Source organism: Phyllobates terribilis, unplaced genomic scaffold (assembly GCF_046119375.1).
Source record: "Phyllobates terribilis strain yellow unplaced genomic scaffold, ASM4611937v1 Scaffold_538__1_contigs__length_1162401, whole genome shotgun sequence".
NCBI lineage: Eukaryota > Metazoa > Chordata > Amphibia > Anura > Dendrobatidae > Phyllobates > Phyllobates terribilis.
The window spans coordinates 488,152-510,038 of NW_027363298.1; the positions used below are offsets into that span (position 1 = coordinate 488,152).

A 21,887-nucleotide genomic window follows, 5' to 3' on the forward strand; every position below is an offset into this window, starting at 1 on the left:
TCAGGTGAGTTTAAAAGGCTGCTGTTGATAACAAGGGCATTTGCTAAATAGATGGTGTGTGTGCAACAATATACTGAAAGGTCAATTATATTGTGCAGCTTATCTCACCACCTGTAGTTATTTAGGTGAAAGCTCCAAAATGCTTGCCTAATATGTCTGTTTATCCAAAAGGAAGTAAAAAGGGAGAGCTAGAAAGATAGCATTGCATCACATTACATGGCAATGCAATGCACAGTTGCTGAAGTTGAACCAAAATGAGCTTGTAATCTGGCTTCTGCAACTTTGAACATGAAAAATCCAATGAGGAGAAGAAAAGCAAAGCCAAAGAGTCCATCCCAAAATCCGACAAACAAGCAAAATGAACAAAAAACATTGAATTCAATTCTTTCTGATTTTAGAAACTGCATTAAAGAAGGGGTGCACCGGTCCTGGAGATACTGCAATACCAGGTCAATGCGTGGAGTGGACAGAGCAAGCTCTTTTTCCATCTCCCTGTTCTAAAAATCCATTTAATATATGGTCCCCAGATAGGGGACGTATCAGATATTAAACTGATAAGAACAGATACTACACTTGATCTTAGCCAAAAGGCCGAGAAGCGATAACCAGAATTGGTTTCAAACTACGGAGCCACCCAAGGATCCTGAAAAGTCCATTTGTGGAGATGAGCTCCTGGACTCCCGTTAAGAAGACATGTTGTCAACCTCTAGATCCCTTACATGCCTGCACTTTTCGGCTTGCTGCTGCTGCAATCCACGCGTTTTAGATCTGCATAACTCCACCTCTTTAAACACAGCACCTTCACCCCCTGCTGTTCCCACCCGCCTCAACACCGTTGGAAGGGAGGAGAACCAATTAAGGCGGGGGGGTGGGGTGGAACGAGCAGCTGTCTACCCTTAGCAGGAGGGCTCCTGATTACATACCTCTCCTGCTGCTGCTGCTGCTGGCTGTCCAGCAGCAGACTGAAGGTGGCTGCTGCTGTGCACAGGTATATAAAGGCTCAGAGCCTATTATGACACGCGCAGCCAGCGTTCCATTGCCACATTCCATCTACTGCAGGCAGGATACCTGGCTGGCTGAATGTCGCTGAGAAGCTCACAGAGACCGCCATAAGCAACAGTTTAACAGAATGCCACAGACTAATCAACCAAACTTTTTGGGTTGGGTTCTCTTTTATAGTCTGCAGGCATTAAATGAAAGAAGTCAGTGTTCCAGCAGAAGGAGACAACGTTTCAGAAAAGGCATTGTAGCAAACCAAAAAAGAAATTTTAAGCGCAGCAGAGTAACCAGCGCACATACCTGTTAGCTCAGGTGAGTTTAAAAGGCTGCTGTTGATAACAAGGGCATTTGCTAAATAGATGGTGTGTGTGCAACAATATACTGAAAGGTCAATTATATTGTGCAGCTTATCTCACCACCTGTAGTTATTTAGGTGAAAGCTCCAAAATGCTTGCCTAATATGTCTGTTTATCCAAAAGGAAGTAAAAAGGGAGAGCTAGAAAGATAGCATTGCATCACATTACATGGCAATGCAATGCACAGTTGCTGAAGTTGAACCAAAATGAGCTTGTAATCTGGCTTCTGCAACTTTGAACATGAAAAATCCAATGAGGAGAAGAAAAGCAAAGCCAAAGAGTCCATCCCAAAATCCGACAAACAAGCAAAATGAACAAAAAACATTGAATTCAATTCTTTCTGATTTTAGAAACTGCATTAAAGAAGGGGTGCACCGGTCCTGGAGATACTGCAATACCAGGTCAATGCGTGGAGTGGACAGAGCAAGCTCTTTTTCCATCTCCCTGTTCTAAAAATCCATTTAATATATGGTCCCCAGATAGGGGACGTATCAGATATTAAACTGATAAGAACAGATACTACACTTGATCTTAGCCAAAAGGCCGAGAAGCGATAACCAGAATTGGTTTCAAACTACGGAGCCACCCAAGGATCCTGAAAAGTCCATTTGTGGAGATGAGCTCCTGGACTCCCGTTAAGAAGACATGTTGTCAACCTCTAGATCCCTTACATGCCTGCACTTTTCGGCTTGCTGCTGCTGCAATCCACGCGTTTTAGATCTGCATAACTCCACCTCTTTAAACACAGCACCTTCACCCCCTGCTGTTCCCACCCGCCTCAACACCGTTGGAAGGGAGGAGAACCAATTAAGGCGGGGGGTGGGGTGGAACGAGCAGCTGTCTACCCTTAGCAGGAGGGCTCCTGATTACATACCTCTCCTGCTGCTGCTGCTGCTGGCTGTCCAGCAGCAGACTGAAGGTGGCTGCTGCTGTGCACAGGTATATAAAGGCTCAGAGCCTATTATGACACGCGCAGCCAGCGTTCCATTGCCACATTCCATCTACTGCAGGCAGGATACCTGGCTGGCTGAATGTCGCTGAGAAGCTCACAGAGACCGCCATAAGCAACAGTTTAACAGAATGCCACAGACTAATCAACCAAACTTTTTGGGTTGGGTTCTCTTTTATAGTCTGCAGGCATTAAATGAAAGAAGTCAGTGTTCCAGCAGAAGGAGACAACGTTTCAGAAAAGGCATTGTAGCAAACCAAAAAAGAAATTTTAAGCGCAGCAGAGTAACCAGCGCACATACCTGTTAGCTCAGGTGAGTTTAAAAGGCTGCTGTTGATAACAAGGGCATTTGCTAAATAGATGGTGTGTGTGCAACAATATACTGAAAGGTCAATTATATTGTGCAGCTTATCTCACCACCTGTAGTCATTTAGGTGAAAGCTCCAAAATGCTTGCCTAATATGTCTGTTTATCCAAAAGGAAGTAAAAAGGGAGAGCTAGAAAGATAGCATTGCATCACATTACATGGCAATGCAATGCACAGTTGCTGAAGTTGAACCAAAATGAGCTTGTAATCTGGCTTCTGCAACTTTGAACATGAAAAATCCAATGAGGAGAAGAAAAGCAAAGCCAAAGAGTCCATCCCAAAATCCGACAAACAAGCATAATGAACAAAAAACATTGAATTCAATTCTTTCTGATTTTAGAAACTGCATTAAAGAAGGGGTGCACCGGTCCTGGAGATACTGCAATACCAGGTCAATGCGTGGAGTGGACAGAGCAAGCTCTTTTTCCATCTCCCTGTTCTAAAAATCCATTTAATATATGGTCCCCAGATAGGGGACGTATCAGATATTAAACTGATAAGAACAGATACTACACTTGATCTTAGCCAAAAGGCCGAGAAGCGATAACCAGAATTGGTTTCAAACTACGGAGCAACCCAAGGATCCTGAAAAGTCCATTTGTGGAGATGAGCTCCTGGACTCCCGTTAAGAAGACATGTTGTCAACCTCTAGATCCCTTACATGCCTGCACTTTTCGGCTTGCTGCTGCTGCAATCCACGCGTTTTAGATCTGCATAACTCCACCTCTTTAAACACAGCACCTTCACCCCCTGCTGTTCCCACCCGCCTCAACACCGTTGGAAGGGAGGAGAACCAATTAAGGCGGGGGGTGGGGTGGAACGAGCAGCTGTCTACCCTTAGCAGGAGGGCTCCTGATTACATACCTCTCCTGCTGCTGCTGCTGCTGGCTGTCCAGCAGCAGACTGAAGGTGGCTGCTGCTGTGCACAGGTATATAAAGGCTCAGAGACTATTATGACACGCGCAGCCAGCGTTCCATTGCCACATTCCATCTACTGCAGGCAGGATACCTGGCTGGCTGAATGTCGCTGAGAAGCTCACAGAGACCGCCATAAGCAACAGTTTAACAGAATGCCACAGACTAATCAACCAAACTTTTTGGGTTGGGTTCTCTTTTATAGTCTGCAGGCATTAAATGAAAGAAGTCAGTGTTCCAGCAGAAGGAGACAACGTTTCAGAAAAGGCATTGTAGCAAACCAAAAAAGAAATTTTAAGCGCAGCAGAGTAACCAGCGCACATACCTGTTAGCTCAGGTGAGTTTAAAAGGCTGCTGTTGATAACAAGGGCATTTGCTAAATAGATGGTGTGTGTGCAACAATATACTGAAAGGTCAATTATATTGTGCAGCTTATCTCACCACCTGTAGTTATTTAGGTGAAAGCTCCAAAATGCTTGCCTAATATGTCTGTTTATCCAAAAGGAAGTAAAAAGGGAGAGCTAGAAAGATAGCATTGCATCACATTACATGGCAATGCAATGCACAGTTGCTGAAGTTGAACCAAAATGAGCTTGTAATCTGGCTTCTGCAACTTTGAACATGAAAAATCCAATGAGGAGAAGAAAAGCAAAGCCAAAGAGTCCATCCCAAAATCCGACAAACAAGCAAAATGAACAAAAAACATTGAATTCAATTCTTTCTGATTTTAGAAACTGCATTAAAGAAGGGGTGCACCGGTCCTGGAGATACTGCAATACCAGGTCAATGCGTGGAGTGGACAGAGCAAGCTCTTTTTCCATCTCCCTGTTCTAAAAATCCATTTAATATATGGTCCCCAGATAGGGGACGTATCAGATATTAAACTGATAAGAACAGATACTACACTTGATCTTAGCCAAAAGGCCGAGAAGCGATAACCAGAATTGGTTTCAAACTACGGAGCCACCCAAGGATCCTGAAAAGTCCATTTGTGGAGATGAGCTCCTGGACTCCCGTTAAGAAGACATGTTGTCAACCTCTAGATCCCTTACATGCCTGCACTTTTCGGCTTGCTGCTGCTGCAATCCACGCGTTTTAGATCTGCATAACTCCACCTCTTTAAACACAGCACCTTCACCCCCTGCTGTTCCCACCCGCCTCAACACCGTTGGAAGGGAGGAGAACCAATTAAGGCGGGGGGTGGGGTGGAACGAGCAGCTGTCTACCCTTAGCAGGAGGGCTCCTGATTACATACCTCTCCTGCTGCTGCTGCTGCTGGCTGTCCAGCAGCAGACTGAAGGTGGCTGCTGCTGTGAACAGGTATATAAAGGCTCAGAGCCTATTATGACACGCGCAGCCAGCGTTCCATTGCCACATTCCATCTACTGCAGGCAGGATACCTGGCTGGCTGAATGTCGCTGAGAAGCTCACAGAGACCGCCATAAGCAACAGTTTAACAGAATGCCACAGACTAATCAACCAAACTTTTTGGGTTGGGTTCTCTTTTATAGTCTGCAGGCATTAAATGAAAGAAGTCAGTGTTCCAGCAGAAGGAGACAACGTTTCAGAAAAGGCATTGTAGCAAACCAAAAAAGAAATTTTAAGCGCAGCAGAGTAACCAGCGCACATACCTGTTAGCTCAGGTGAGTTTAAAAGGCTGCTGTTGATAACAAGGGCATTTGCTAAATAGATGGTGTGTGTGCAACAATATACTGAAAGGTCAATTATATTGTGCAGCTTATCTCACCACCTGTAGTTATTTAGGTGAAAGCTCCAAAATGCTTGCCTAATATGTCTGTTTATCCAAAAGGAAGTAAAAAGGGAGAGCTAGAAAGATAGCATTGCATCACATTACATGGCAATGCAATGCACAGTTGCTGAAGTTGAACCAAAATGAGCTTGTAATCTGGCTTCTGCAACTTTGAACATGAAAAATCCAATGAGGAGAAGAAAAGCAAAGCCAAAGAGTCCATCCCAAAATCCGACAAACAAGCATAATGAACAAAAAACATTGAATTCAATTCTTTCTGATTTTAGAAACTGCATTAAAGAAGGGGTGCACCGGTCCTGGAGATACTGCAATACCAGGTCAATGCGTGGAGTGGACAGAGCAAGCTCTTTTTCCATCTCCCTGTTCTAAAAATCCATTTAATATATGGTCCCCAGATAGGGGACGTATCAGATATTAAACTGATAAGAACAGATACTACACTTGATCTTAGCCAAAAGGCCGAGAAGCGATAACCAGAATTGGTTTCAAACTACGGAGCCACCCAAGGATCCTGAAAAGTCCATTTGTGGAGATGAGCTCCTGGACTCCCGTTAAGAAGACATGTTGTCAACCTCTAGATCCCTTACATGCCTGCACTTTTCGGCTTGCTGCTGCTGCAATCCACGCGTTTTAGATCTGCATAACTCCACCTCTTTAAACACAGCACCTTCACCCCCTGCTGTTCCCACCCGCCTCAACACCGTTGGAAGGGAGGAGAACCAATTAAGGCGGGGGGTGGGGTGGAACGAGCAGCTGTCTACCCTTAGCAGGAGGGCTCCTGATTACATACCTCTCCTGCTGCTGCTGCTGCTGGCTGTCCAGCAGCAGACTGAAGGTGGCTGCTGCTGTGCACAGGTATATAAAGGCTCAGAGCCTATTATGACACGCGCAGCCAGCGTTCCATTGCCACATTCCATCTACTGCAGGCAGGATACCTGGCTGGCTGAATGTCGCTGAGAAGCTCACAGAGACCGCCATAAGCAACAGTTTAACAGAATGCCACAGACTAATCAACCAAACTTTTTGGGTTGGGTTCTCTTTTATAGTCTGCAGGCATTAAATGAAAGAAGTCAGTGTTCCAGCAGAAGGAGACAACGTTTCAGAAAAGGCATTGTAGCAAACCAAAAAAGAAATTTTAAGCGCAGCAGAGTAACCAGCGCACATACCTGTTAGCTCAGGTGAGTTTAAAAGGCTGCTGTTGATAACAAGGGCATTTGCTAAATAGATGGTGTGTGTGCAACAATATACTGAAAGGTCAATTATATTGTGCAGCTTATCTCACCACCTGTAGTTATTTAGGTGAAAGCTCCAAAATGCTTGCCTAATATGTCTGTTTATCCAAAAGGAAGTAAAAAGGGAGAGCTAGAAAGATAGCATTGCATCACATTACATGGCAATGCAATGCACAGTTGCTGAAGTTGAACCAAAATGAGCTTGTAATCTGGCTTCTGCAACTTTGAACATGAAAAATCCAATGAGGAGAAGAAAAGCAAAGCCAAAGAGTCCATCCCAAAATCCGACAAACAAGCAAAATGAACAAAAAACATTGAATTCAATTCTTTCTGATTTTAGAAACTGCATTAAAGAAGGGGTGCACCGGTCCTGGAGATACTGCAATACCAGGTCAGTGCGTGGAGTGGACAGAGCAAGCTCTTTTTCCATCTCCCTGTTCTAAAAATCCATTTAATATATGGTCCCCAGATAGGGGACGTATCAGATATTAAACTGATAAGAACAGATACTACACTTGATCTTAGCCAAAAGGCCGAGAAGCGATAACCAGAATTGGTTTCAAACTACGGAGCCACCCAAGGATCCTGAAAAGTCCATTTGTGGAGATGAGCTCCTGGACTCCCGTTAAGAAGACATGTTGTCAACCTCTAGATCCCTTACATGCCTGCACTTTTCGGCTTGCTGCTGCTGCAATCCACGCGTTTTAGATCTGCATAACTCCACCTCTTTAAACACAGCACCTTCACCCCCCTGCTGTTCCCACCCGCCTCAACACCGTTGGAAGGGAGGAGAACCAATTAAGGCGGGGGGTGGGGTGGAACGAGCAGCTGTCTACCCTTAGCAGGAGGGCTCCTGATTACATACCTCTCCTGCTGCTGCTGCTGCTGGCTGTCCAGCAGCAGACTGAAGGTGGCTGCTGCTGTGCACAGGTATATAAAGGCTCAGAGCCTATTATGACACGCGCAGCCAGCGTTCCATTGCCACATTCCATCTACTGCAGGCAGGATACCTGGCTGGCTGAATGTCGCTGAGAAGCTCACAGAGACCGCCATAAGCAACAGTTTAACAGAATGCCACAGACTAATCAACCAAACTTTTTGGGTTGGGTTCTCTTTTATAGTCTGCAGGCATTAAATGAAAGAAGTCAGTGTTCCAGCAGAAGGAGACAACGTTTCAGAAAAGGCATTGTAGCAAACCAAAAAAGAAATTTTAAGCGCAGCAGAGTAACCAGCGCACATACCTGTTAGCTCAGGTGAGTTTAAAAGGCTGCTGTTGATAACAAGGGCATTTGCTAAATAGATGGTGTGTGTGCAACAATATACTGAAAGGTCAATTATATTGTGCAGCTTATCTCACCACCTGTAGTTATTTAGGTGAAAGCTCCAAAATGCTTGCCTAATATGTCTGTTTATCCAAAAGGAAGTAAAAAGGGAGAGCTAGAAAGATAGCATTGCATCACATTACATGGCAATGCAATGCACAGTTGCTGAAGTTGAACCAAAATGAGCTTGTAATCTGGCTTCTGCAACTTTGAACATGAAAAATCCAATGAGGAGAAGAAAAGCAAAGCCAAAGAGTCCATCCCAAAATCCGACAAACAAGCAAAATGAACAAAAAACATTGAATTCAATTCTTTCTGATTTTAGAAACTGCATTAAAGAAGGGGTGCACCGGTCCTGGAGATACTGCAATACCAGGTCAATGCGTGGAGTGGACAGAGCAAGCTCTTTTTCCATCTCCCTGTTCTAAAAATCCATTTAATATATGGTCCCCAGATAGGGGACGTATCAGATATTAAACTGATAAGAACAGATACTACACTTGATCTTAGCCAAAAGGCCGAGAAGCGATAACCAGAATTGGTTTCAAACTACGGAGCCACCCAAGGATCCTGAAAAGTCCATTTGTGGAGATGAGCTCCTGGACTCCCGTTAAGAAGACATGTTGTCAACCTCTAGATCCCTTACATGCCTGCACTTTTCGGCTTGCTGCTGCTGCAATCCACGCGTTTTAGATCTGCATAACTCCACCTCTTTAAACACAGCACCTTCACCCCCTGCTGTTCCCACCCGCCTCAACACCGTTGGAAGGGAGGAGAACCAATTAAGGCGGGGGGTGGGGTGGAACGAGCAGCTGTCTACCCTTAGCAGGAGGGCTCCTGATTACATACCTCTCCTGCTGCTGCTGCTGCTGGCTGTCCAGCAGCAGACTGAAGGTGGCTGCTGCTGTGCACAGGTATATAAAGGCTCAGAGCCTATTATGACACGCGCAGCCAGCGCTCCATTGCCACATTCCATCTACTGCAGGCAGGATACCTGGCTGGCTGAATGTCGCTGAGAAGCTCACAGAGACCGCCATAAGCAACAGTTTAACAGAATGCCACAGACTAATCAACCAAACTTTTTGGGTTGGGTTCTCTTTTATAGTCTGCAGGCATTAAATGAAAGAAGTCAGTGTTCCAGCAGAAGGAGACAACGTTTCAGAAAAGGCATTGTAGCAAACCAAAAAAGAAATTTTAAGCGCAGCAGAGTAACCAGCGCACATACCTGTTAGCTCAGGTGAGTTTAAAAGGCTGCTGTTGATAACAAGGGCATTTGCTAAATAGATGGTGTGTGTGCAACAATATACTGAAAGGTCAATTATATTGTGCAGCTTATCTCACCACCTGTAGTTATTTAGGTGAAAGCTCCAAAATGCTTGCCTAATATGTCTGTTTATCCAAAAGGAAGTAAAAAGGGAGAGCTAGAAAGATAGCATTGCATCACATTACATGGCAATGCAATGCACAGTTGCTGAAGTTGAACCAAAATGAGCTTGTAATCTGGCTTCTGCAACTTTGAACATGAAAAATCCAATGAGGAGAAGAAAAGCAAAGCCAAAGAGTCCATCCCAAAATCCGACAAACAAGCAAAATGAACAAAAAACATTGAATTCAATTCTTTCTGATTTTAGAAACTGCATTAAAGAAGGGGTGCACCGGTCCTGGAGATACTGCAATACCAGGTCAATGCGTGGAGTGGACAGAGCAAGCTCTTTTTCCATCTCCCTGTTCTAAAAATCCATTTAATATATGGTCCCCAGATAGGGGACGTATCAGATATTAAACTGATAAGAACAGATACTACACTTGATCTTAGCCAAAAGGCCGAGAAGCGATAACCAGAATTGGTTTCAAACTACGGAGCCACCCAAGGATCCTGAAAAGTCCATTTGTGGAGATGAGCTCCTGGACTCCCGTTAAGAAGACATGTTGTCAACCTCTAGATCCCTTACATGCCTGCACTTTTCGGCTTGCTGCTGCTGCAATCCACGCGTTTTAGATCTGCATAACTCCACCTCTTTAAACACAGCACCTTCACCCCCTGCTGTTCCCACCCGCCTCAACACCGTTGGAAGGGAGGAGAACCAATTAAGGCGGGGGGTGGGGTGGAACGAGCAGCTGTCTACCCTTAGCAGGAGGGCTCCTGATTACATACCTCTCCTGCTGCTGCTGCTGCTGGCTGTCCAGCAGCAGACTGAAGGTGGCTGCTGCTGTGCACAGGTATATAAAGGCTCAGAGCCTATTATGACACGCGCAGCCAGCGTTCCATTGCCACATTCCATCTACTGCAGGCAGGATACCTGGCTGGCTGAATGTCGCTGAGAAGCTCACAGAGACCGCCATAAGCAACAGTTTAACAGAATGCCACAGACTAATCAACCAAACTTTTTGGGTTGGGTTCTCTTTTATAGTCTGCAGGCATTAAATGAAAGAAGTCAGTGTTCCAGCAGAAGGAGACAACGTTTCAGAAAAGGCATTGTAGCAAACCAAAAAAGAAATTTTAAGCGCAGCAGAGTAACCAGCGCACATACCTGTTAGCTCAGGTGAGTTTAAAAGGCTGCTGTTGATAACAAGGGCATTTGCTAAATAGATGGTGTGTGTGCAACAATATACTGAAAGGTCAATTATATTGTGCAGCTTATCTCACCACCTGTAGTTATTTAGGTGAAAGCTCCAAAATGCTTGCCTAATATGTCTGTTTATCCAAAAGGAAGTAAAAAGGGAGAGCTAGAAAGATAGCATTGCATCACATTACATGGCAATGCAATGCACAGTTGCTGAAGTTGAACCAAAATGAGCTTGTAATCTGGCTTCTGCAACTTTGAACATGAAAAATCCAATGAGGAGAAGAAAAGCAAAGCCAAAGAGTCCATCCCAAAATCCGACAAACAAGCAAAATGAACAAAAAACATTGAATTCAATTCTTTCTGATTTTAGAAACTGCATTAAAGAAGGGGTGCACCGGTCCTGGAGATACTGCAATACCAGGTCAATGCGTGGAGTGGACAGAGCAAGCTCTTTTTCCATCTCCCTGTTCTAAAAATCCATTTAATATATGGTCCCCAGATAGGGGACGTATCAGATATTAAACTGATAAGAACAGATACTACACTTGATCTTAGCCAAAAGGCCGAGAAGCGATAACCAGAATTGGTTTCAAACTACGGAGCCACCCAAGGATCCTGAAAAGTCCATTTGTGGAGATGAGCTCCTGGACTCCCGTTAAGAAGACATGTTGTCAACCTCTAGATCCCTTACATGCCTGCACTTTTCGGCTTGCTGCTGCTGCAATCCACGCGTTTTAGATCTGCATAACTCCACCTCTTTAAACACAGCACCTTCACCCCCTGCTGTTCCCACCCGCCTCAACACCGTTGGAAGGGAGGAGAACCAATTAAGGCGGGGGGTGGGGTGGAACGAGCAGCTGTCTACCCTTAGCAGGAGGGCTCCTGATTACATACCTCTCCTGCTGCTGCTGCTGCTGGCTGTCCAGCAGCAGACTGAAGGTGGCTGCTGCTGTGCACAGGTATATAAAGGCTCAGAGCCTATTATGACACGCGCAGCCAGCGTTCCATTGCCACATTCCATCTACTGCAGGCAGGATACCTGGCTGGCTGAATGTCGCTGAGAAGCTCACAGAGACCGCCATAAGCAACAGTTTAACAGAATGCCACAGACTAATCAACCAAACTTTTTGGGTTGGGTTCTCTTTTATAGTCTGCAGGCATTAAATGAAAGAAGTCAGTGTTCCAGCAGAAGGAGACAACGTTTCAGAAAAGGCATTGTAGCAAACCAAAAAAGAAATTTTAAGCGCAGCAGAGTAACCAGCGCACATACCTGTTAGCTCAGGTGAGTTTAAAAGGCTGCTGTTGATAACAAGGGCATTTGCAAAATAGATGGTGTGTGTGCAACAATATACTGAAAGGTCAATTATATTGTGCAGCTTATCTCACCACCTGTAGTTATTTAGGTGAAAGCTCCAAAATGCTTGCCTAATATGTCTGTTTATCCAAAAGGAAGTAAAAAGGGAGAGCTAGAAAGATAGCATTGCATCACATTACATGGCAATGCAATGCACAGTTGCTGAAGTTGAACCAAAATGAGCTTGTAATCTGGCTTCTGCAACTTTGAACATGAAAAATCCAATGAGGAGAAGAAAAGCAAAGCCAAAGAGTCCATCCCAAAATCCGACAAACAAGCAAAATGAACAAAAAACATTGAATTCAATTCTTTCTGATTTTAGAAACTGCATTAAAGAAGGGGTGCACCGGTCCTGGAGATACTGCAATACCAGGTCAATGCGTGGAGTGGACAGAGCAAGCTCTTTTTCCATCTCCCTGTTCTAAAAATCCATTTAATATATGGTCCCCAGATAGGGGACGTATCAGATATTAAACTGATAAGAACAGATACTACACTTGATCTTAGCCAAAAGGCCGAGAAGCGATAACCAGAATTGGTTTCAAACTACGGAGCCACCCAAGGATCCTGAAAAGTCCATTTGTGGAGATGAGCTCCTGGACTCCCGTTAAGAAGACATGTTGTCAACCTCTAGATCCCTTACATGCCTGCACTTTTCGGCTTGCTGCTGCTGCAATCCATGCGTTTTAGATCTGCATAACTCCACCTCTTTAAACACAGCACCTTCACCCCCTGCTGTTCCCACCCGCCTCAACACCGTTGGAAGGGAGGAGAACCAATTAAGGCGGGGGGTGGGGTGGAACGAGCAGCTGTCTACCCTTAGCAGGAGGGCTCCTGATTACATACCTCTCCTGCTGCTGCTGCTGCTGGCTGTCCAGCAGCAGACTGAAGGTGGCTGCTGCTGTGCACAGGTATATAAAGGCTCAGAGCCTATTATGACACGCGCAGCCAGCGTTCCATTGCCACATTCCATCTACTGCAGGCAGGATACCTGGCTGGCTGAATGTCGCTGAGAAGCTCACAGAGACCGCCATAAGCAACAGTTTAACAGAATGCCACAGACTAATCAACCAAACTTTTTGGGTTGGGTTCTCTTTTATAGTCTGCAGGCATTAAATGAAAGAAGTCAGTGTTCCAGCAGAAGGAGACAACGTTTCAGAAAAGGCATTGTAGCAAACCAAAAAAGAAATTTTAAGCGCAGCAGAGTAACCAGCGCACATACCTGTTAGCTCAGGTGAGTTTAAAAGGCTGCTGTTGATAACAAGGGCATTTGCTAAATAGATGGTGTGTGTGCAACAATATACTGAAAGGTCAATTATATTGTGCAGCTTATCTCACCACCTGTAGTTATTTAGGTGAAAGCTCCAAAATGCTTGCCTAATATGTCTGTTTATCCAAAAGGAAGTAAAAAGGGAGAGCTAGAAAGATAGCATTGCATCACATTACATGGCAATGCAATGCACAGTTGCTGAAGTTGAACCAAAATGAGCTTGTAATCTGGCTTCTGCAACTGTGAACATGAAAAATCCAATGAGGAGAAGAAAAGCAAAGCCAAAGAGTCCATCCCAAAATCCGACAAACAAGCAAAATGAACAAAAAACATTGAATTCAATTCTTTCTGATTTTAGAAACTGCATTAAAGAAGGGGTGCACCGGTCCTGGAGATACTGCAATACCAGGTCAATGCGTGGAGTGGACAGAGCAAGCTCTTTTTCCATCTCCCTGTTCTAAAAATCCATTTAATATATGGTCCCCAGATAGGGGACGTATCAGATATTAAACTGATAAGAACAGATACTACACTTGATCTTAGCCAAAAGGCCGAGAAGCGATAACCAGAATTGGTTTCAAACTACGGAGCCACCCAAGGATCCTGAAAAGTCCATTTGTGGAGATGAGCTCCTGGACTCCCGTTAAGAAGACATGTTGTAAATCTCTAGATCCCTTACATGCCTGCACTTTTCGGCTTGCTGCTGCTGCAATCCACGCGTTTTAGATCTGCATAACTCCACCTCTTTAAACACAGCACCTTCACCCCCTGCTGTTCCCACCCGCCTCAACACCGTTGGAAGGGAGGAGAACCAATTAAGGCGGGGGGTGGGGTGGAACGAGCAGCTGTCTACCCTTAGCAGGAGGGCTCCTGATTACATACCTCTCCTGCTGCTGCTGCTGGCTGTCCAGCAGCAGACTGAAGGTGGCTGCTGCTGTGCACAGGTATATAAAGGCTCAGAGCCTATTATGACACGCGCAGCCAGCGTTCCATTGCCACATTCCATCTACTGCAGGCAGGATACCTGGCTGGCTGAATGTCGCTGAGAAGCTCACAGAGACCGCCATAAGCAACAGTTTAACAGAATGCCACAGACTAATCAACCAAACTTTTTGGGTTGGGTTCTCTTTTATAGTCTGCAGGCATTAAATGAAAGAAGTCAGTGTTCCAGCAGAAGGAGACAACGTTTCAGAAAAGGCATTGTAGCAAACCAAAAAAGAAATTTTAAGCGCAGCAGAGTAACCAGCGCACATACCTGTTAGCTCAGGTGAGTTTAAAAGGCTGCTGTTGATAACAAGGGCATTTGCTAAATAGATGGTGTGTGTGCAACAATATACCGAAAGGTCAATTATATTGTGCAGCTTATCTCACCACCTGTAGTTATTTAGGTGAAAGCTCCAAAATGCTTGCCTAATATGTCTGTTTATCCAAAAGGAAGTAAAAAGGGAGAGCTAGAAAGATAGCATTGCATCACATTACATGGCAATGCAATGCACAGTTGCTGAAGTTGAACCAAAATGAGCTTGTAATCTGGCTTCTGCAACTTTGAACATGAAAAATCCAATGAGGAGAAGAAAAGCAAAGCCAAAGAGTCCATCCCAAAATCCGACAAACAAGCAAAATGAACAAAAAACATTGAATTCAATTCTTTCTGATTTTAGAAACTGCATTAAAGAAGGGGTGCACCGGTCCTGGAGATACTGCAATACCAGGTCAATGCATGGAGTGGACAGAGCAAGCTCTTTTTCCATCTCCCTGTTCTAAAAATCCATTTAATATATGGTCCCCAGATAGGGGACGTATCAGATATTAAACTGATAAGAACAGATTTTTTTTTTTTTTCCCACAACACTCAGATTACAAGTACCATCTCGATTCCATACTTCTGAAAACGGTGATGGACCAAATCCATCATCGTGTCATTTTAAAACAAAAAAACATTATTTAATGCATATACAAAAAAAACAAAACAACAACCAGTATTTCCTCTCAGACACATAATATATAGAGGAAGGAAACAAAACACATTACTGCATTCCTCCCTTCAACGCATAATATGTTAGATACTCCAACAGTCCTTTCTCTTGCGAGAAAGATTCAAAGTTTGTATTCACATAATCTATCCATGTCCTTCCCACCTTATAGGTTTCAAAAAACCTCTCTTTATTTGCCTTCACACTTGCAATTACCTTTGGAAAAAAAGCTTCAAAACACACACCACTTCCCTTCATTTCCGCAATTCCTTTTTTAACTTTGTCCATTTCTTTATCAGCTTCCTCCTCTTCTGTTTGCCTCTGAACCTCTACCGTCTTCTTTTTTTCTTTCTTTTCCGCCTTTGCACTTTCCATCTTCTCCTTATTACTCTTTCTCTTTGGGCATTCCTTAAACCTATGCCCAATTTCCATACACAGGTTACACTTATTCCTTTCTACTGGACATGATTTAGAAACATGTCCTTCCGCTTTACACTTCCAACACTTTTCTGCAGTACAGTCTTCACGTTTATGACCATATACCTCACAAATTGAACAAAAGGAATCCATCCCATTAAAGAATAAATTCCCACTTACTTTACCAAGCTTAAACCTTTGAGGCGGGTAGGAAAAACTCCTATCCTTGTTCATGTTAAATTCCACAAAAAATTTCCACTTTCCCGTCCATACTCCGAATTCATTCATTACTTTACCTTTTGATACTACAGACTTGGCAAAACCACTCAAAAACGTGACAATGTCCTCTTCTGGAACCAGTGGTGAAAACATCTTCACTGTCACCATCTTTTCACTACTAAATACGTGACGTTGAAACCGAATTCCAACAAACTTCTCATGTCTCAATTCATCAAAAGAATCCATATAGTTCTCCAAAATCTTCCTAGACTCAAAAAACACGTCATAGACACCCTTTTGGGGATAATCCATAACTGCCACGATGTCTTCTTTTTTCACCTTTGCGACACCCAAGATGATCTCCTTCATAATAAACCGAAAGTCCTTAACCTTCTGACAGTCTCTCCGGACAAAAATCCGGAAAGCGGTCTCCACACGTGCATGTTCTGGAACCTCCAACTTCGGCCACAACTCCGCCTCTGTTGCCATGATTCTCCAACAGAATTAGCGTAATCTCCACTCCAACACACAGAAGGAGCGAGTATGATCGCTTCCCGTTGTCTGGGGACTAAGCCGACACGCCTATAGCAGCAAGGGGGTGAAGTCCCCACAATTAAGTAAGGACGATCCCCCAAGGCCGACGAGCCAGGTACCCCAGACACCTCCAACCAAAACCAAGGCAGCAATCGCTAAATCACTGCACTTGATCTTAGCCAAAAGGCCGAGAAGCGATAACCAGAATTGGTTTCAAACTACGGAGCCACCCAAGGATCCTGAAAAGTCCATTTGTGGAGATGAGCTCCTGGACTCCCGTTAAGAAGACATGTTGTCAACCTCTAGATCCCTTACATGCCTGCACTTTTCGGCTTGCTGCTGCTGCAATCCACGCGTTTTAGATCTGCATAACTCCACCTCTTTAAACACAGCACCTTCACCCCCTGCTGTTCCCACCCGCCTCAACACCGTTGGAAGGGAGGAGAACCAATTAAGGCGGGGGGTGGGGTGGAACGAGCAGCTGTCTACCCTTAGCAGGAGGGCTCCTGATTACATACCTCTCCTGCTGCTGCTGTTGCTGGCTGTCCAGCAGCAGACTGAAGGTGGCTGCTGCTGTGCACAGGTATATAAAGGCTCAGAGCCTATTATGACACGCGCAGCCAGCGTTCCATTGCCACATTCCATCTACTGCAGGCAGGATACCTGGCTGGCTGAATGTCGCTGAGAAGCTCACAGAGACCGCCATAAGCAACAGTTTAACAGAATGCCACAGACTAATCAACCAAACTTTTTGGGTTGGGTTCTCTTTTATAGTCTGCAGGCATTAAATGAAAGAAGTCAGTGTTCCAGCAGAAGGAGACAACGTTTCAGAAAAGGCATTGTAGCAAACCAAAAAAGAAATTTTAAGCGCAGCAGAGTAACCAGCGCACATACCTGTTAGCTCAGGTGAGTTTAAAAGGCTGCTGTTGATAACAAGGGCATTTGCTAAATAGATGGTGTGTGTGCAACAATATACTGAAAGGTCAATTATATTGTGCAGCTTATCTCACCACCTGTAGTTATTTAGGTGAAAGCTCCAAAATGCTTGCCTAATATGTCTGTTTATCCAAAAGGAAGTAAAAAGGGAGAGCTAGAAAGATAGCATTGCATCACATTACATGGCAATGCAATGCACAGTTGCTGAAGTTGAACCAAAATGAGCTTGTAATCTGGCTTCTGCAACTTTGAACATGAAAAATCCAATGAGGAGAAGAAAAGCAAAGCCAAAGAGTCCATCCCAAAATCCGACAAACAAGCAAAATGAACAAAAAACATTGAATTCAATTCTTTCTGATTTTAGAAACTGCATTAAAGAAGGGGTGCACCGGTCCTGGAGATACTGCAATACCAGGTCAATGCGTGGAGTGGACAGAGCAAGCTCTTTTTCCATCTCCCTGTTCTAAAAATCCATTTAATATATGGTCCCCAGATAGGGGACGTATCAGATATTAAACTGATAAGAACAGATACTACACTTGATCTTAGCCAAAAGGCCGAGAAGCGATAACCAGAATTGGTTTCAAACTACGGAGCCACCCAAGGATCCTGAAAAGTCCATTTGTGGAGATGAGCTCCTGGACTCCCGTTAAGAAGACATGTTGTCAACCTCTAGATCCCTTACATGCCTGCACTTTTCGGCTTGCTGCTGCTGCAATCCACGCGTTTTAGATCTGCATAACTCCACCTCTTTAAACACAGCACCTTCACCCCCTGCTGTTCCCACCCGCCTCAACACCGTTGGAAGGGAGGAGAACCAATTAAGGCGGGGGGTGGGGTGGAACGAGCAGCTGTCTACCCTTAGCAGGAGGGCTCCTGATTACATACCTCTCCTGCTGCTGCTGCTGCTGGCTGTCCAGCAGCAGACTGAAGGTGGCTGCTGCTGTGCACAGGTATATAAAGGCTCAGAGCCTATTATGACACGCGCAGCCAGCGTTCCATTGCCACATTCCATCTACTGCAGGCAGGATACCTGGCTGGCTGAATGTCGCTGAGAAGCTCACAGAGACCGCCATAAGCAACAGTTTAACAGAATGCCACAGACTAATCAACCAAACTTTTTGGGTTGGGTTCTCTTTTATAGTCTGCAGGCATTAAATGAAAGAAGTCAGTGTTCCAGCAGAAGGAGACAACGTTTCAGAAAAGGCATTGTAGCAAACCAAAAAAGAAATTTTAAGCGCAGCAGAGTAACCAGCGCACATACCTGTTAGCTCAGGTGAGTTTAAAAGGCTGCTGTTGATAACAAGGGCATTTGCTAAATAGATGGTGTGTGTGCAACAATATACTGAAAGGTCAATTATATTGTGCAGCTTATCTCACCACCTGTAGTTATTTAGGTGAAAGCTCCAAAATGCTTGCCTAATATGTCTGTTTATCCAAAAGGAAGTAAAAAGGGAGAGCTAGAAAGATAGCATTGCATCACATTACATGGCAATGCAATGCACAGTTGCTGAAGTTGAACCAAAATGAGCTTGTAATCTGGCTTCTGCAACTTTGAACATGAAAAATCCAATGAGGAGAAGAAAAGCAAAGCCAAAGAGTCCATCCCAAAATCCGACAAACAAGCAAAATGAACAAAAAACATTGAATTCAATTCTTTCTGATTTTAGAAACTGCATTAAAGAAGGGGTGCACCGGTCCTGGAGATACTGCAATACCAGGTCAATGCGTGGAGTGGACAGAGCAAGCTCTTTTTCCATCTCCCTGTTCTAAAAATCCATTTAATATATGGTCCCCAGATAGGGGACGTATCAGATATTAAACTGATAAGAACAGATTTTTTTTTTTTTTCCCACAACACTCAGATTACAAGTACCATCTCGATTCCATACTTCTGAAAACGGTGATGGACCAAATCCATCATCGTGTCATTTTAAAACAAAAAAACATTATTTAATGCATATACAAAAAAAACAAAACAACAACCAGTATTTCCTCTCAGACACATAATATATAGAGGAAGGAAACAAAACACATTACTGCATTCCTCCCTTCAACGCATAATATGTTAGATACTCCAACAGTCCTTTCTCTTGCGAGAAAGATTCAAAGTTTGTATTCACATAATCTATCCATGTCCTTCCCACCTTATAGGTTTCAAAAAACCTCTCTTTATTTGCCTTCACACTTGCAATTACCTTTGGAAAAAAAGCTTCAAAACACACACCACTTCCCTTCATTTCCGCAATTCCTTTTTTAACTTTGTCCATTTCTTTATCAGCTTCCTCCTCTTCTGTTTGCCTCTGAACCTCTACCGTCTTCTTTTTTTCTTTCTTTTCCGCCTTTGCACTTTCCATCTTCTCCTTATTACTCTTTCTCTTTGGGCATTCCTTAAACCTATGCCCAATTTCCATACACAGGTTACACTTATTCCTTTCTACTGGACATGATTTAGAAACATGTCCTTCCGCTTTACACTTCCAACACTTTTCTGCAGTACAGTCTTCACGTTTATGACCATATACCTCACAAATTGAACAAAAGGAATCCATCCCATTAAAGAATAAATTCCCACTTACTTTACCAAGCTTAAACCTTTGAGGCGGGTAGGAAAAACTCCTATCCTTGTTCATGTTAAATTCCACAAAAAATTTCCACTTTCCCGTCCATACTCCGAATTCATTCATTACTTTACCTTTTGATACTACAGACTTGGCAAAACCACTCAAAAACGTGACAATGTCCTCTTCTGGAACCAGTGGTGAAAACATCTTCACTGTCACCATCTTTTCACTACTAAATACGTGACGTTGAAACCGAATTCCAACAAACTTCTCATGTCTCAATTCATCAAAAGAATCCATATAGTTCTCCAAAATCTTCCTAGACTCAAAAAACACGTCATAGACACCCTTTTGGGGATAATCCATAACTGCCACGATGTCTTCTTTTTTCACCTTTGCGACACCCAAGATGATCTCCTTCATAATAAACCGAAAGTCCTTAACCTTCTGACAGTCTCTCCGGACAAAAATCCGGAAAGCGGTCTCCACACGTGCATGTTCTGGAACCTCCAACTTCGGCCACAACTCCGCCTCTGTTGCCATGATTCTCCAACAGAATTAGCGTAATCTCCACTCCAACACACAGAAGGAGCGAGTATGATCGCTTCCCGTTGTCTGGGGACTAAGCCGACACGCCTATAGCAGCAAGGGGGTGAAGTCCCCACAATTAAGTAAGGACGATCCCCCAAGGCCGACGAGCCAGGTACCCCAGACACCTCCAACCAAAACCAAGGCAGCAATCGCTAAATCACTGCACTTGATCTTAGCCAAAAGGCCGAGAAGCGATAACCAGAATTGGTTTCAAACTACGGAGCCACCCAAGGATCCTGAAAAGTCCATTTGTGGAGATGAGCTCCTGGACTCCCGTTAAGAAGACATGTTGTCAACCTCTAGATCCCTTACATGCCTGCACTTTTCGGCTTGCTGCTGCTGCAATCCACGCGTTTTAGATCTGCATAACTCCACCTCTTTAAACACAGCACCTTCACCCCCTGCTGTTCCCACCCGCCTCAACACCGTTGGAAGGGAGGAGAACCAATTAAGGCGGGGGGTGGGGTGGAACGAGCAGCTGTCTACCCTTAGCAGGAGGGCTCCTGATTACATACCTCTCCTGCTGCTGCTGTTGCTGGCTGTCCAGCAGCAGACTGAAGGTGGCTGCTGCTGTGCACAGGTATATAAAGGCTCAGAGCCTATTATGACACGCGCAGCCAGCGTTCCATTGCCACATTCCATCTACTGCAGGCAGGATACCTGGCTGGCTGAATGTCGCTGAGAAGCTCACAGAGACCGCCATAAGCAACAGTTTAACAGAATGCCACAGACTAATCAACCAAACTTTTTGGGTTGGGTTCTCTTTTATAGTCTGCAGGCATTAAATGAAAGAAGTCAGTGTTCCAGCAGAAGGAGACAACGTTTCAGAAAAGGCATTGTAGCAAACCAAAAAAGAAATTTTAAGCGCAGCAGAGTAACCAGCGCACATACCTGTTAGCTCAGGTGAGTTTAAAAGGCTGCTGTTGATAACAAGGGCATTTGCTAAATAGATGGTGTGTGTGCAACAATATACTGAAAGGTCAATTATATTGTGCAGCTTATCTCACCACCTGTAGTTATTTAGGTGAAAGCTCCAAAATGCTTGCCTAATATGTCTGTTTATCCAAAAGGAAGTAAAAAGGGAGAGCTAGAAAGATAGCATTGCATCACATTACATGGCAATGCAATGCACAGTTGCTGAAGTTGAACCAAAATGAGCTTGTAATCTGGCTTCTGCAACTTTGAACATGAAAAATCCAATGAGGAGAAGAAAAGCAAAGCCAAAGAGTCCATCCCAAAATCCGACAAACAAGCAAAATGAACAAAAAACATTGAATTCAATTCTTTCTGATTTTAGAAACTGCATTAAAGAAGGGGTGCACCGGTCCTGGAGATACTGCAATACCAGGTCAATGCGTGGAGTGGACAGAGCAAGCTCTTTTTCCATCTCCCTGTTCTAAAAATCCATTTAATATATGGTCCCCAGATAGGGGACGTATCAGATATTAAACTGATAAGAACAGATACTACACTTGATCTTAGCCAAAAGGCCGAGAAGCGATAACCAGAATTGGTTTCAAACTACGGAGCCACCCAAGGATCCTGAAAAGT

General features: G+C 44.2%; 15 non-coding genes across 15 annotated transcripts; all 15 read right to left on the reverse strand.

Moving 5' to 3' along the window:
• Positions 1 to 412: 412 nt before the first annotated feature.
• Positions 413 to 603, reverse strand: LOC141232109 (U2 spliceosomal RNA). Its single transcript, XR_012298373.1, has one exon. It is a non-coding gene; the product is annotated as a U2 spliceosomal RNA (small nuclear RNA).
• Positions 604 to 1,719: 1,116 nt separating this feature from the next.
• LOC141232110 (U2 spliceosomal RNA) lies at positions 1,720 to 1,910 on the reverse strand. The gene has a single exon (XR_012298374.1). It is a non-coding gene; the product is annotated as a U2 spliceosomal RNA (small nuclear RNA).
• A 1,115-nt stretch (positions 1,911 to 3,025) lies between these two features.
• LOC141232111 (U2 spliceosomal RNA) lies at positions 3,026 to 3,216 on the reverse strand. The gene has a single exon (XR_012298375.1). It is a non-coding gene; the product is annotated as a U2 spliceosomal RNA (small nuclear RNA).
• A 1,115-nt stretch (positions 3,217 to 4,331) lies between these two features.
• LOC141232112 (U2 spliceosomal RNA) lies at positions 4,332 to 4,522 on the reverse strand. The gene has a single exon (XR_012298376.1). It is a non-coding gene; the product is annotated as a U2 spliceosomal RNA (small nuclear RNA).
• A 1,115-nt stretch (positions 4,523 to 5,637) lies between these two features.
• On the reverse strand, positions 5,638 to 5,828 carry LOC141232113 (U2 spliceosomal RNA). Its single transcript, XR_012298377.1, has one exon. It is a non-coding gene; the product is annotated as a U2 spliceosomal RNA (small nuclear RNA).
• Positions 5,829 to 6,943: 1,115 nt separating this feature from the next.
• On the reverse strand, positions 6,944 to 7,134 carry LOC141231687 (U2 spliceosomal RNA). Its single transcript, XR_012297998.1, has one exon. It is a non-coding gene; the product is annotated as a U2 spliceosomal RNA (small nuclear RNA).
• Positions 7,135 to 8,250: 1,116 nt separating this feature from the next.
• LOC141232114 (U2 spliceosomal RNA) lies at positions 8,251 to 8,441 on the reverse strand. Its single transcript, XR_012298378.1, has one exon. It is a non-coding gene; the product is annotated as a U2 spliceosomal RNA (small nuclear RNA).
• Positions 8,442 to 9,556: 1,115 nt separating this feature from the next.
• On the reverse strand, positions 9,557 to 9,747 carry LOC141232116 (U2 spliceosomal RNA). Its single transcript, XR_012298380.1, has one exon. It is a non-coding gene; the product is annotated as a U2 spliceosomal RNA (small nuclear RNA).
• Positions 9,748 to 10,862: 1,115 nt separating this feature from the next.
• LOC141232117 (U2 spliceosomal RNA) lies at positions 10,863 to 11,053 on the reverse strand. The gene has a single exon (XR_012298381.1). It is a non-coding gene; the product is annotated as a U2 spliceosomal RNA (small nuclear RNA).
• A 1,115-nt stretch (positions 11,054 to 12,168) lies between these two features.
• Positions 12,169 to 12,359, reverse strand: LOC141232118 (U2 spliceosomal RNA). The gene has a single exon (XR_012298382.1). It is a non-coding gene; the product is annotated as a U2 spliceosomal RNA (small nuclear RNA).
• Positions 12,360 to 13,474: 1,115 nt separating this feature from the next.
• On the reverse strand, positions 13,475 to 13,665 carry LOC141232119 (U2 spliceosomal RNA). Its single transcript, XR_012298383.1, has one exon. It is a non-coding gene; the product is annotated as a U2 spliceosomal RNA (small nuclear RNA).
• A 1,112-nt stretch (positions 13,666 to 14,777) lies between these two features.
• LOC141231855 (U2 spliceosomal RNA) lies at positions 14,778 to 14,960 on the reverse strand. The gene has a single exon (XR_012298153.1). It is a non-coding gene; the product is annotated as a U2 spliceosomal RNA (small nuclear RNA).
• Positions 14,961 to 17,559: 2,599 nt separating this feature from the next.
• Positions 17,560 to 17,750, reverse strand: LOC141232120 (U2 spliceosomal RNA). The gene has a single exon (XR_012298384.1). It is a non-coding gene; the product is annotated as a U2 spliceosomal RNA (small nuclear RNA).
• A 1,115-nt stretch (positions 17,751 to 18,865) lies between these two features.
• On the reverse strand, positions 18,866 to 19,048 carry LOC141231852 (U2 spliceosomal RNA). Its single transcript, XR_012298151.1, has one exon. It is a non-coding gene; the product is annotated as a U2 spliceosomal RNA (small nuclear RNA).
• Positions 19,049 to 21,647: 2,599 nt separating this feature from the next.
• Positions 21,648 to 21,838, reverse strand: LOC141232121 (U2 spliceosomal RNA). Its single transcript, XR_012298385.1, has one exon. It is a non-coding gene; the product is annotated as a U2 spliceosomal RNA (small nuclear RNA).
• Between the last annotated feature and the right edge of the window lie 49 nt (positions 21,839 to 21,887).